General features: G+C 37.2%; 1 protein-coding gene across 3 annotated transcripts in view; it reads right to left on the bottom strand.

The window, feature by feature from the left end:
* B3galt1 (beta-1,3-galactosyltransferase 1) overlaps positions 1-15,846 on the bottom strand; it is a 584,427-nt gene that overhangs the window by 442,731 nt on the left and 125,850 nt on the right. The gene's annotated exons all lie outside the window — the stretch shown is intronic.

Genomic DNA, 15,846 nt, shown 5'->3' with positions numbered 1-15,846 from the left:
TAATATCTATATTGTGGCCATGCTTTGGTCTTTGAAAATTAATGATATAAATCTTGCTCTGTGACAAATTACATCTTTAGTTTTGAAATATTTTCGACTATTGCATGCTTAAGTATCATTGGGTTTAATTTGTTTTGATTTACTCGGGCAGTCTAGGTTGTTCTCTGGAAAATGTAGTTTTGCTACTCAGTTAACGTTTATTATGCTCTGCATCTAAGGACTATGACGCTGACTTTATTTTTTGTTCTATGGCTTCTGGTTTTAATTACTTCTGAAACAATTAAACATTATTTCAGAGCTCCTAAGCTTTGCTTGCCCGTGTTATTATCTTCAGTCTTTTCTTCGGCCACCTTCATGTTAATAATCGCTCCATCTTTCAAATCTTTTCATTTATATCCTTTATATTCATTTCTAAAAACAATGGAAATATTATTAACTTTTCTTGCCGTATGAGTCAAATGGGTTTCAAAATTCATCTATTTTCTGACCATCAAGCAGACATCCTGTTCAGAATCAGAATTAGCTCCCAAGCTCATCAGTTTGTGGTGATTCAGTTTAATTTATATTCAAAGCTACTAAAGACTTTAGCCAACTCACTCCAGTCTTCATTGCTAGACATATTCCGGTTTTGCTGCCAAGAGGTTGCTGTTTCAGAGCCCAAACAGTGGACAGGAAATCCTGGTCCACATGACTTTTTGGTGTTCATGTCACCAATCTCAGAACTCTCCCTCCACTCCCACCATATTGTATACATCCCATGAGGCATCTGTTCGCCTGGCGATGTAGTCAATAGTAAAGGATTATTGTGTCATCAACACTGATTCATATAGAAATGATTTTAGACTATTTGGTGTTTGGGGCTTCAGTCAGTATTTTGTTACAGAGTCCTCCATATATTTTATTTTGTAGATATTGTTCTTAGTACAGGGGAGTACCGCCCCCACCTGCAAACAACATCTTAAGATATCTTCTCTTTCTGAAAGGCTGATCAGATTTCTGCATAATAATAATTAGTTATCAGAAGGAATACATGCTTTGACAATCTCTTCTTATTATATATCCTAATGACCTGACACATCATTTCATGTGTACATCTCTAACAAACAATAATATAAATGCTACATGTTTATTTTGTCAAAGCAAGAGTATTTGGACAAGTGAATAAGATGTCCAGTTATTCTAAAAAGAATGACTTATGACCAAACATTTGAAAACCATTTTTTTTTACATTTTATAATTGCCCTTCAATTTTCAATTGGCATACAGTCATGAGATCTAGTCAGGGACCTCACTTAACCATGCACTGCTGTACCTTTTGCCATTTATCCCGAAAGAATTTATCTAGAAGAGATATTGCATTAAAATTAAAATGAAAAAATCATGTGTAATATTGAAAAAAGTTTGATGAGTGACTGGTAAATTTGCTTGAAATTTTACCAGGCTGTAATTATTAGTACCATGTTCCATGGTAAAGACTTTCAGGGCCTTTGTTTGCCTCAATATTATTTTCTGAGAAAAATATTTACTCCTGACCATTTAATCTCTCACCTTTCTTGCTGTAAAGGTAAGGCCATTAGTCAACTAGACTCTTTTATTTTTCAATGAATTGCAGATAATTAATTGTGCTGTCTATACAATTGACTCCTGAAATAAAGCTATTCTTTCTAGGTGGTAGCATAGAAGATGCTATAGCTTTATGCCAAAGAAACCCCTGTTGTCCAAATATCAGCAGAATTGTAATTGCAAGAAAGAATAAAGAAGACTGCCCTAAGGAAAAACAGTTCATTCATTTCTCCTACTATCCTTAGTTCATCACTGCCTTAGACCGTTAATAAGCTGTGCACTTACATTTTATTTTCTGAATTGTGGGCTCAAGTACACCTTACTTTGCTCTTGGGAAAACAACAGCAGTGAGCAGGATGAGTCACATTCTCTCTAAACTTGCCTCCACCCATGACCTTATCCTAGCATCCCTTTAGAATCAATGCCAATAGAAGCTTCTAACTGCTCATGTCCACAGCTTGTGCCCTCACTGTTTGATCTCTAACACGGACACTCACTTGTACTCTTAACAGTTGGAGAAATGTTGTTAAGGACACTTGCTGATCCTGCGGAACCCATGAGTTCAATTCCCAGCACCCGAGTGGAAGGCCCAACCTTTCTTTCGCAACACATCCACCATCTCCTCTAACCTGTGTGGGCTCCTGAGGGCACGTGATGCACAAACATTCAAGCACATGTGCACACATAGAATGAAATTAATTAACTCATTTTAAAAATAAATAAAATATGTTATTGTTGAACATTTTTCGCTGTTTCCCTTGCTATCATCATGAGGACTACTGTTAAATTCACTTGCGCATAGAGAAAGGCCTCTTGACTCCATTTTATGCCCTCACCGTCCTACTTAGGAAGAGAATACTCCACAGAGAAATGAGATGGTGCCATTAAAACAGAAGTCAGATCTCATTACACGTCTCAGGTGCTCCAGTGGCTACTATCTCATTCAAGCTGCTACAAGTGGAAGGCAAGGTCCAAAAGGGTCTGGACCAACATTCGCTGCTTAACCTCATCTGTCCTCTTATCATCCCACTTGAACCGTTATGCATGTTGGTCTGCAGATCCTCCTGAGCACTGTACTCTGCTTCTCGTCTGAAATCCTTGCCTCCAGATAGTTTCATGCCTGCACTATCACCCCTAAAAAGAGGATTCCCTCAATGCCTTATTTAAATTAACACCATCCATCCTTGGCACTATTTAGTTTCTTTGTTGGTTTTCTTCTCACCCCATTTATAGTGTTTCACCATACTGTGCCTCTACTTAGATGTTCTGCCTGTTGGGGGCAGCCCTCTAGGTTTTGGGGTTTTTTTTGTTGTTGTTGTTGTTTTGTTTGTTTTTTTTAAGGAAATGAAAATATTATAAGAGAAAGTCGATCTCATTGAAATTGGACAAGGCGAACCAACAGAAAGGAAAGAGTCTGAAGAGAAGGCACAAGAACCAGAGGCCCCTGGTTCTCATATTCAAGAGTCCCACAACAATATTAAACTGACATGTAAATTACCTACAGGGGACCTGTGTGGATTCCTACATGCCTTGTCCTTGTTCCTGCGGACTCTGTGAGTTCTTATGAGCTTTGTTCAGTTGATTTAGTGGGCCTTGTTCTGCTGGTGTCCTACTCCATCACCCCTGGCTCTCCCTTTCTTTCCGTCTCCTTTCCATTGGGGTTCCTTAAGCTCTGAGAGGACAAATTTGATGGAGACATACTATTTAGAGATGTGTGTTGAAACATTTTTCGTTCTATGTCCATTTCTGTCTCTCTCTGTCTCCCCCCCCTCTCTCTCTGCGTGTGCTCCTGAAATCTCTGGCTTTGTGCCTGTGTTTGTTCCCATCTTCTGCATGTGAAACAGTCCCCTGGCTTATTCAATCTCTCTATTGGTTGTGATTTCAATTTGTTTTGCTGACTGCAATATCTTCAGTGTCTAGAATGATATGCTACATTAAAAAAAAGCCATCAAATACCATGAAGGAGAAGATCAGAAATTTTGGAAACTAATATAAATTGCCACATCAACTTGGCTGGACATTGTTCTTTACCTAAATATTTCTGTCCCGTATCCCTTATGAGATTGTGATTTTATTCTCTGTAGGAGGAAACTGATGCTCTTTATAGGGAAACATTATCAGATGTGATACAGAGATAAATGCAGAGCTAGATACCAAACTCAGCCTTTACCTGCTCAACTACTCAGTGTCCCTTCATTAAACACTCGTAAAATAACCATGTGCTTGATTTTATTAAGTAAAGTTCTTTTAAAAAAATTGGGGATAATTTATCTTCTATGTAGACTCACCGAACAAAGTTTGCTCATTTTAATCTAATTTCTCTCACCCATTATCTAATATAAATATTTTTAAGAATGAAAATAGTTGTATTTCCTTCTGGGTTCTTCTCTAGCAAGTTCAGAAGCGTTTTCTTCTTGCTGTTGTAGTTGTTTGTTTGTTTGTTTGTTTTTTCTAGTTAGGCTGAAGCCTATGGTATTGAGTCCCAATCTGAAGCTTGGCTTTATTCTACTTTCTGTGTGCTCCTGTTTATGCACACCCTCAATTTACTTATCATTTTTATTTAAGCTGTACAGTGTTTGTATAATGTCCATAAACTTCCTTTAGAGTAGGAAGGTAACACGGATAAACAGATATATTAATTAAATACAGATAGCTGTATTCTAGCAGCTAATTATTTTGTGATTTCTCAAAAGTCTTCCTTACATGGCTGGTGAGATGGCTCAGCACTGAATGCTCTTCCATAAGTCCTGAGCTCAAATCCCAGGAACCACATGGTGGCTTACAACCAATGACTCCCCTCATCTGGTGTGTCTAAAGACAGATTCAATGTACTTACATATAATAATAAATAAATCTTTGGGCTGGATGAGTGGAGGTCTGAAAAAAAAGTCTTCTTTAGGATTAGGCTCTCACTTTCCTGTGAATGAGACAGAAGGAGCAGCTGACACACAGATGTGCCACACCTTGTGTGTGTCCTACACAAAGGAAGAATGCTTCATGGGATCCTGCCTATTTCACATGAATATTTGTGAAATAAAATTAATTGGTTCTACAACAGTGACATTCTCACAGTTTAGTAGTTATTTGTTGTTTGATTGATTTTGTTTTGTTTTGTTTTTTCTGACCTCCTTCAACAGCATATAAGATAGCATCAAATGTGCTGACTATGCTTAGAGTTCAGCTTTCACACCTTTCTGGATTTGCTATCCAGAGTTTTGGGTGGGTGGTGAACATTTCATGGCATTCTCATTTTTCTCTCAATCTTGATGGCCCTTTTCCCTCCACTTTAGCAGATGGCAGACTACTTATCACAGGCTCAGAGAAGACATAGAGCAAGGCAGTGAAGAGAAGGGACGACTGTTTCTTTCACGTTCTAGTGATCCACCAGTTTAAAAGTATGTGAATATTTTCAAGGAATTAGGAAAAAGAAGGAAGAAGTGTATTTGATGTCAGTGGTCACGTTGTGATGATGTCAGTAGCAATGACAGAAAGCAGAGAATGGCGGAGGATAATAACAGGACGACAGGATGGGCTCTGCCTCTGCCAGGACTGAGAGGCAGCAGAACTCTGGAGATGTTTCAGCAAGCTGGATCACTCTGACCAACCAGAAAATCAGAGACACCCTAGGTCTACTCAAGAGAAAGAGACAGTTGTTACTCTGGTAATGAAGCCAGGGACCTTCCTTTAGCCCCAATTAGATTGATGGATTAAAAGAATGGATACCAAGGTGGACAACAGTAGAGGAATAATATTCCTGAAATGACTGGGGTGGTCCTTGGGCAGGCACAAAACAAATTAACCAATCAATAAATGCTAAACTATGAAGAAAGCATATACAGTTAGTATATCTGTGAGATATGTGTGGCATATGGAGATTTAGAGTTTAGAAAGATAATATACTGAAGATATGATTTCTAAACTCTTTTCAGATAATCTTGTTATTTGACTATTTTGAAAGCAGATTTCTTGTTTCTACAAGATTCATTTACATTAATGCAGTTGTAAGGAACAGTTAATAGCCTAATGTAAATTAACTTTAAGAACTTAAGTTTAAGTAGTAGACACCATTTTGATAACATAATTTTTAGTTGCATACTATGAATTTTGAAACATGATCCTAAGATAACATATTCCCCAATCGTTTTCTTCTTGTTTGTTATTTTTGCAGATGAGTATGACTTATGGGAAGTGAGTAACAATAATGACAATCATGTTTTGAGCTAATTTTAATCCCTTATCAACTTTCCACATTCACATAAACATTGGCCCTTATATGGATAAACAAATCACTCTTGCAAATTATTATAGCCTGGTCTAGTGCTTTGCTACTCTATTTCAGAGTTATTCTGGGAGGGTGCATGCTATGTCAGATATCTGGACCACTTCTACAAAGCAGAGGATTAAATTCCCAGGAAACAAAAAAAAATAAAATCAGCTTTTCATACAGTTACTTCCTAATCATTTCTGAGGGACAGTCTGACTTTGTGATCAATGCTGTTCTTAGAGTTTAGGACAGAAAGATGTCAGTACTTTAGCCTCCTCCAGCTTATGTGTAGCTTATGTGTTTTCTACTTCAGCATTTCCAAAACAGCCTGCACAGATATACAGTTTCCAAAAACTGCTAGAAAAAATATTTCAGAGTTAATGTCATTTTAAGATTAAATATTTGTTTGCTAAATGGTCAACAAAATTATTTTTATGTAATGGCTACATGACTACACCTAAACCAACTAGATATTGTAGGTGTAAATTCTCATAATTATTCATAAACTCTTGAAAAACAGTTGCAGTAGAAGATGAAGTTTTTGTGGCTTCAACTTTGTGTGCCTTTTCCTAAATACTAACAATTGCTATCAACAAAAAAATAAGTGAAATTTCACACTAATAACAAAAAGCTAATCGGTCAGGATGTAGTAACTGCACAATATGTCTGGTTAAAATTCTAAGTAGCTCAGCACCTAAAAAACTTGGCTAATGAAGAACAATTATATGTTCCTGTCAAGTAAGCCTAGTATATGTTTCACTTGGACTCCAGATTCAGAATCCTATGGCTCTTTAAGAAGATAATATTCTAGTTTGCTTTATATTGGTGTAATAAACACCATGGCCAAAACCAACTAGGGAACAAACAGGTTTATTTGGCCTATACTTTCATTTCACAGTTCATCATTTAGGAAAGTCAGGACCAAAACACAAGCAGTAAAAGAGACAGCAACCAGGAGATAGGATCTGAAGCAGAGGCTATGGAGGGATGCTGTTTAGTTGGTACCCATGGCTTGATCCCCATGAATTGCTAGGTCTGCTTTCTTATACAACCTAGCACTGCCTGCCCAGAGATAACTCTTCCCACAATGATTTGAGCCTTCCCACATTAATCAGAAATCAAGAGGATGCTGCACAGAGAGAATCAGAGGCCAATTTGAGGATAGCAAGTATTTTATTGAGGTGTTTCTTCTGCATATATGTAGACACAGAAGTAGAAGCAGAAAAACTGTGGCCATTTTTTTGGCTTCAGTTACCTAAATTTGCCTACTGTTTCATCAAATGTTTTCTTTTTTGGTAAACTTTAGAAAATGGCATAAGGAGTTGAACTGTGTTGATTGCTAACATTAGGTTTTATGATTTTGACACTACAAATGATCCTTAATTGACCACCAACTGCTAGTTATTAACAAAGTTAATAGAGACATGCTATTTAGGGGACAAGAATGCCTTGCCATTAGTTTCCTTGATCAATTCTATTTTACCTTCTTACTGTGTGATCTACATTTATAGAAAACCTTCATTTAAAGATTAATAAAAATAGCAAAGTGGTATCAGTGGATATCACTAATCCATGGACATTCTTTCCATTTCCAATCACAATGCCCCTTTTCCCCTAGGAGGTAACTATATAGACTTGACTAATTTCCCAGCAAAAGTATACTTTATTGTAATTATAAAACAAAACAAAACCAACAAACAACCCCAAACCCAAACCCAAAAACCTGAAGTTTAGTTTTGAATTTTGAGTAAGTCGACTCATATTTTTTCTTTTGTTCGTTTCAACTTTGCTCAAAAGTATGACTGAAAATAATGATTGTACCTGTTCCCTTTGTGTTATTCCACTCTGCGACATCACAATTGCTTACATATTCCCCTGTTCAGAACATTTATATTGAATTCAGCTTAGCGATATCTGACACATCTGAATGAATGCATTTTCTATGCATTCTATAGCACAAGCATGAATTTCATAAAAGCTATATTGCCGAGGGAGAATGTGGGAATGTAGGGGTTTATGTGTGCATGTGGCAGACATAATTAGATTGACACATCAGTTTCAGTCTTTCAAATTTATATACTTAACATTCTTATGTATTTTGAACATGGCCTTTCAACCACCTGTACCTTAGGCAGGTTAATTAGACTACTATTTTCATTTACTGACTCATCTGTCTATTAATAATATATAAACTGCCTATATCTGAAGTATTGTGCTAGGCACCAGGATATATGATCACTATATAAGGTGGCACAAGGGACCATGAAGAATGATAAACATCTATTCCCAAAGATTCAAATTTTCATAAAGTATGATTATTATTCATTATTTCAGAAGAGTCTTAAAGTAGCAGCAGAGAATTGAATGCATCTTCTTACTAGTGATGATGAGAGATCATGTTAGAAAGCAGGTTGCAAATTTCTTCTCTTTTATTGCCTCAAGTTGCTCAATAACTGTCCATAATGTTTTCTCAAGTAATGTCTCATAATGTTTTCTGCTGTTTTGAATGTTGCATGCCATAGGTATTTAGGTTGTGAAGTGCTGATTGAATGAAGTAAAGGTGTCTCAATGCAGGGAATAATTGTGTGCTAAGCTTGATGTCAGAAAAACTTTTAATCAGTCTAGATTTAAATAGAAATTCTGATTTCATTTAAATTCAATAGATACTCCTTTCTGAGTGTCTGTGCGTTTGTACACACACATCTACTGTGCTCATAATTACAAAATTAGAGCATGTAAATCATGTCCAAAGGCTTTGAATCAGTAGAAGTTCAATACTCAGTTGCAGATATACATGTGTGTGCATAAGGCAGAATAAAAGGAAAGTAAGAAAGATCTTGAGAAAATCTAGCACTGAATAGTAAGGAAACAGTCTGAGCAGTACAGCAATTCTCTTATTCCCATACTAATTTGCAAGAAGTGTTAATTCAGATTACCCAAGTCTAGCAATGGTCTGCACAGCATGCAACAGAAGAATTACATATCATCTGGAGAAGGATGAAAAGGCGATTTTGATTTTTCCCCCAAACATAGCATCACAGTGTTCTTAATCCTCTAAACCTCATATTATTTGAGATAAATGCTCCTTTTAAATAGATGTTTTCTCCCTTTGGTGGCATACAGGTACACTCCCCCTGCCCCTTTCCCCTTTTTTAAAGGGGAACGCACAGACACCCATGTAGGATAATCTCTTGATTGTTTTTACAACTTGTCCCTGAATTACTTTTAGAAAACAAGAAAAAAAACAGGAGTCTTCCACAAAATAACAGTTCCCCCCCCCCAAAGTTGTTCTCAAAATGAAAATGTTTAATGGCAAATGCCAAAGGAATGCAATAAGTCAACCCTGGGGAATTGTGTTGAACACAAGACACAAATGGCAAGATTCTGTCTGCTGTGGACAAAGGCTACAGGCTTTTCCAGGCACCGATCCGCCAGAGAGGGAACCTATCAACCAGCATGATTTCTGGTCACAGTACAAATTATTTTCATCTTGGTATTAGGTAATAGGGTAGATTTACAATGGTGGGGGAAGCTGATAAAACCTCTGACAAGATGTAGCTTGTAGAAGTAAACAAATGTAGCAGAAGGAGCAGCTGGGAGAGAGTCACAGGCATATGTATGTGCATTTGGTTAAAATGCAATGATGCCTTCAAAAGAATGGCGAAAGAGCCCTCCTTTTCCTCCTGTGTTCACCTCCAGGCACAGAATTTAAGCAGGATACTTTCGAATTTCATTGTCTGTCTGCCGCTAGAAATCAGGTATGGTCTATGTAAGCTTACTATTATCGATGCAACTTTACAATTCCTCACAACAACCCCTGTGGCTAAGAGCAAATGGCAGCTACAGAAGTGTACCCTGTCAGCTACAGAAGAGGAAGAGGGAATAAGATTACCCTAGGTCTTACAGACTTGTCTCTATCTCAGCATGGAATGCACACTATTTTTGATTCATCTCTTGGGAAACCTCTACACACATACACATGCACACTCACACACACACTCTCTCACATTACTACAGAGAACACAACTTTGAGTATCAAGTTAGAGAAAAGCTCTTCCTTGGATTATATAATTTTAATTATGTCTTCCTTCTGGCATTATAGCAGGTGGCATTTCAGTGATCAGTGAAGCCCTAGCATCTGTGCATGCCAGTGTGTTATGAGAGTTGCCAGCCCACTGATCTAGAATTACATTATTGTCACCATCATTTATAGGTGCTATAAAAACTAGGTCTTCTAGCATCTTTCCTCATTTGTAGCAAAGAGTTATCCTTGAATCCCTTATATCGAATTCTAAGGAAAACTCTCTCCTCCAAAATTTCTTTCTTATCACCCTTTGGTCCTTTAAAAAGTTTCATTTATAGCACCTGTGATCCTCAGACCAACGGGATCAGGCTGTGAAAGCCAACAACTTAACATTCTAGGTGTTTGATGTATCGTAGTTGAATGATTAAAGATGCCAAATCTATTTCCGGAAGACAGCATTTGGACATTTTAGGGCAACTGCATCCTATGTAATTATGCTATATGGACACTTCTGGCTTTAATGCAAGACTTAACACCTGTTTGTAATGTCTACTATCCCATCTTATCTGCACAGAATTTTTGGGGCCAGGCATTTAGGGAATGCATTCAATATGTGCTGAGTGTATTCTATATGCCAGGCACTCTCTTGGCACTCAGAGAGAAAAACTTAGGGAAATTTCCCCCATTTTATAGGAGGGGGGTGGTTGTTCTACATAAAGGTTCCCATGGTTGATGTGCAAATGAAGACAATGACAGGCTGGCCTCTCCTTAGCGCTCATGGAGATAAGACATATATTCATCAATCAATTTTTTCATTCCTTGCTTCTGGTTTCTTGCCCCCTTAATAACCTTCTTTTGTTGAATACCTACAAGGAACAATAGCAACACACTTAGAACAGATAAATTATTTGCCAGTTTGACCTGGAAACATTACCTTGTGCTTTACAACATTTCCACGCATTTTGCACACCCTGTATAAAAAGTATTCCAAATTACTAATTATCAGGAGGAGTGAGAGTTTATTGTATGTTCATGATTGTAATATAGGTTATAGTAGATTGAGAGCAGAAAGTTTTTTTTTCTCACCAAGTCCTCTTTAAGTAGGTTCAACAGTATATTTCCACCTTTCTTTTGCTTTTTAGGAACACTTCCTGGCATTTCACAGATCGGACAACATTAATATACTAATGGATCTACTGTTATTTTCTTTTTTCTACCCGCTGAGGCCTTACTTTGGCCCAATGCACCATACACATGGTCAGGTCATCAACTTCTTTACTTTTGGTCCTGTTTTCTCTATCCATTCCCTGTAGAATAGACTTCCAATGCCACAGACTGGAGTGAGGGAAAAACAAAAGATAAAAATAAAAGCATTGTGAAGCAAACAGTTGAACGTCACCTGACACACATAACCTAATATGTGTGTCGTACAGAGTTTGATGTTCAAATCTTGGCTTTCCATCCTCTGACATATTTCTGTGGTACTTTTAGACTCCTGGTGTGAGCAATCTCACAGATGCAAATCACTGACCCAGCAACATGTTTTCTGGCTGACACGTCTATATCTCCTTTGTCCTCTTTCACAATAATCCATCCCCTATGATTCCCTCAGTAAGAACTCTTCATCCTCAAAGGTGATTTGCTCTATAAGCCATGCTTGGAATTCACTTCAGAATGGCTCAAGCCTGCCTCTCTTCTGTGGAGCCAACACTAGGCTCAGAAAAATGTAGGACTGCCCACCTTTCTCTGGACTGGACTGGACTGGACTGGACTGGACAGGACTGGAGATACTGTCAGAGAATGTCTTAGTTCCATGGTAACACATAACCCTGCCAACCTTATAGCCACTGAGCTTTGTAGTTTTACAGGCAGGCCTCAGGAGACGCAGGCGACTTAAGAATCTATGGAATTATTTCACTCAGGAACTATAGTGAAGAGGCAAACTCTGTATCCAAAGGTGAAGCTTATCTTAGCACCACCAACAGGCTTCTAACAACCTCCAATCTTTCCTTCTGTTTTCTGAGTCTCTAAATCAGGAGGACAAACGCTTCATTCCACTCACCTGATCTAACAAAGAGCCATGGATGCTTGGCTTCCACTGTTGATGTCTCACAGTGTTAGAGGCTGAAATGGCCAAGATTCATTTCCTCAAGGAAGGCTTTCTTCCTGGTGAGTAGACTGCTCGCTCCTCGCAAGGGAAGCACTCGCAAAGGTGGGTCAGACTTTGAGGTCTCTCTTCCTATAGGGTCTCTAGTTCCAACATGAACACACCAATCTCATCAACTAAACCTACCCAAACCCATGTCCATATATTATGGCACCAAGGACTACAAATTTTCCACCTGAATTTGAGTAGTAAAATTCTGTCATGGGTAGAAATAGATATGTTTTCACCTTATCAGTTTTGAGGGATTATCTGTGCAATTTGAGAACACTCTTTTATGGAAGGTTACTTGGGGTTGAGCTCTATGCATTAGCTGAAGTGCAGAAAAAAATGTCATTGGAAAATACATTTAAACACATGAAATCTTTAATTGACCTCTTTATTTGTAAAGATTCCTCTCATTTTTTGCAAAGCTATTATTTTCTGTCTTTCATTAAGTGCTATGATTACAGATGAGCAACAAGGAAATAAAGTTCAGATGAACCTAATACTTTATCAAGTATTTCTGATATGATGTTAATTATTTGTATTTACTTTGTTTCCTCTTTTCCTCATGTATACAGAAACCACTGAGGCTTAGACTCAACACTTATTCAACAATAAATTTGGGGAGGGGGTGAACATTTTCCCTGTGCAGAGGGGGCCAATACACACTTCTTGCTGAACACTTGCAATGTGAGTAGTGCATCTAAAGATCAAACATATTAATTTTACGTATAGAGTTCAGTTAAAATGACTATAGTCTTTAAAGATATACCATTTCAGCTAGCTCAATATGGCAACATTAGTATCTTGATCTTTAATTATTATTTTACCCAAAAATACAGAATAATATCTTGCCTACAATATTTTTGTTATACAACTCAGTAAGTAGTGGAGATATATAATTTCATTATTTTACATTAGTAGGTAACATCACTTAAACATGTCTAGTTGGTGATATTAGATGAAGCTACCTATAGTTATAAAGTGACACATACATGGATCATTTGTTCTTGAGAAAAGAAATTTTATTTTAATGATTACTCATGATCCGTGACAGACTGAGTCTATATGTATCTGACAAAGTCAAAGCAGATGCAATGCTTCATGTGGGTTTTTGAAGACAATCATCATGGATAATCTGCATCATCATTTGCATGTTGAATGTGGGGTTATTTAAATGTCTTTCTTGTTCTTTGAGATTGATTTTATAACATGCCAGAGCTGGAAAAAATCCATATGGAAAAACACAAACAAAGGGATAACATTTCTAAAAGCTCAGTCATGAACTTGACTATTTCCCGTGCTTATTGGGATCCCTCTAGATTCCTTTTAGTTGACCTAATATTTTCTTCTGTTTTTTGTTTTGTAACTACCTTTCCTAAAACTTCCAGCTGCTAGGCTGCTGTCCATTATTCACCGATTTAAGTGAAATGCTCCTGGTTTAGGTACATTATGGGCACTCTCAGGATTTCGCTCTTCTCTACCCTGCAATTTGAGTCTATGAGCAGCACAGAGGGACTGTTCCAGTAAATGGACAGTGTCACATGTGAGTTTTGAATCATTTCTAATCAGTAAAATATCCAGTACTTGAGACTGCTGCAATAATCTTCAGTTCCTTTTAGGGCTTGCTTTTGGACTGATGTTCTAAGTAATGGAAGGAAGCCAGATAACATTTTGCTAGGCCTAATCTCATAAGAGGTATCCCATCAAGTTGATATTTAATTGCCTTTTAAATTTTCAGAACAAATTCCAAAGGGAAAAATATGTTTTGCTTAAAACCAGCCATTCTCATTATAGCGGTGGCTTTAGTCCAGTCTGATAACTTTATATAATGTAGTACTTTAAACTGCACTGGAAAATGACATTATTAGGAACATTGGTTTTTACACAATGAAGCCCAGGGGAATGTTTCTGAACAATGGTGGTGAATAAAGACATCAACCACTGAAAACAGCAAACACAATTATCTTGCTGTACTTCACAGTTGAAGAGGCTATCTGATATATCTTAGTATGTTAAAACACATCAACTCAAGTATAAATGGTGAGATGAATATAGTAATTCTATCCTGAGCCTTCCTTGAAGAATATTCCGTTTCTTAGCCCCAGGTCAGCCTTTGTTATTTTCTGAATTCGCTGCCATTTGTTGCTGCCATTGTGTGTGCCAATTAAACAGCACCATCCACGTTTACCCTATATACTTTCTCTATCACAGGCAGAGGAGCTGTCTCCAATATGTCTTCTGTGTTTTTAGCATCTACTACTATGATGGACACATAAAAGCTATCTAAGAAATTAATATTTATCATTTTATTAGTAAAATGTGTAAACTCAAATATTCTTGTAAAGGAAATTTAAAAGTATTTATATTTGTGGAAAGTAATTAAATGTGAATACTCACTGATGTGATGTTATGCGCACTTTAAATAACACTGAAGGCATCTTGGTTCAGAATAATTGTTTTATTTATGCTTTAGTTACTTTTATTTTTCGTATTATGTCAATAAATACCAGCATCAGTATTTTGGGTTGAACTCCTGACTAAACCACAGCCACTCATCTAATGCTTTCCTTCTTCCCAGTAGGGAAAGATAAACATTTAATCACTCCTACAATGTGGCATGAATGGGGATACTATAATATCCCCAAGGCTAAGACAATGTCAGGGATATTACAACTACTTAACAACGGCAAGCACCACACAGTGTACCTCAAGCACAATAAGAGGTGCTCTAGACAGCCTCCCATAGCTCTTTATTCCTATGGTAGGAAAGAAAGAGGAAAAGAATCTAGGAAATCAGGAATCAGCTTTGTCTATGGCCTTATATACAACCAACCGTACTGCCTACAAAAGAATGTTGAACACCCATTATGAGTTACACATGGAATTCTACACTTGGTTTTCGGATGATTGATATCCACACTTGTTCCTCAATAACCCCCGAGAAAGGTAGAGCTGGTTTTCTACGATACCACGGCCACTGGATTCTCTTCTAATAGCACATGTTAAACTACCAGAGGAAAATGAAGCTTGCCATGTTCACAACCCTTTCTCCAAACTCAGGCCTCAGTCTCTGCCTCTGATTTCTCCAAGGTTGGGAACACCATTAGTCATTGAATTGTGTCATTTTCACTATTTAACTTACTGATTTTATATGCACACTGAAGACAGGAATGTGCAATAAAGCACAAGATGGAAGGTTAATTCATTGATTTCTTCAGATCTGAGCATTTCAAAAATGCTAGGAAAGGTCGGGAACTGTGAGCTGTGTGTCAACTTGGGAATCAATGGTTTGATGAAAACAATAAATATAAGTGATTCTAAAATTGCTTTCAATCAGAAGAGCATAAAGTGGTTATAAGTTAGCAGTCCAAGATGGAAATAAGTAATAGACCAACTGTAAGTGACTATTAAACCATGATCAAGGTTTACTACTTTAAAAAGCTATGAAACTTTTAGGCTACAGAACAAAATGGGACTCTGCAGCCCAGTAAATAGTTCTTAACCCAAATAGTTGCTATTGCAATACATCGAGGTGATGATAGTGGCTTGAAATTCATACTCTGCAATTACTGGATGAAATGTGCTCACAGTACATTATAGTACCAGAAACAGTATCACATTAAGAAAATGTGTGTTCCAACAATTTAGTGTTTGTTAGAGATGTTATTATCTCCAAAGACCATGGGATGAACAGGGTGGTTTGCAATTCATGGAATACACCAAAATAAATTTATGAAAGTATACTAAGATATAGTTTTCAATGTGTACAAGGAAGGATAAGATATATTTATCTCAATAAATTTTCACAAAATTAAAGGAGCAGGTAAAACTTCTAATAAACAC

The sequence above is a fragment of the Apodemus sylvaticus genome, chromosome 5 (genome assembly GCF_947179515.1).
Source record: "Apodemus sylvaticus chromosome 5, mApoSyl1.1, whole genome shotgun sequence".
In the NCBI taxonomy this organism is placed as follows: Eukaryota; Metazoa; Chordata; class Mammalia; order Rodentia; family Muridae; genus Apodemus; species Apodemus sylvaticus.
Note: the sequence above shows the minus strand (reverse complement) of the source record. Positions and strands in the feature narration are given on the sequence as shown.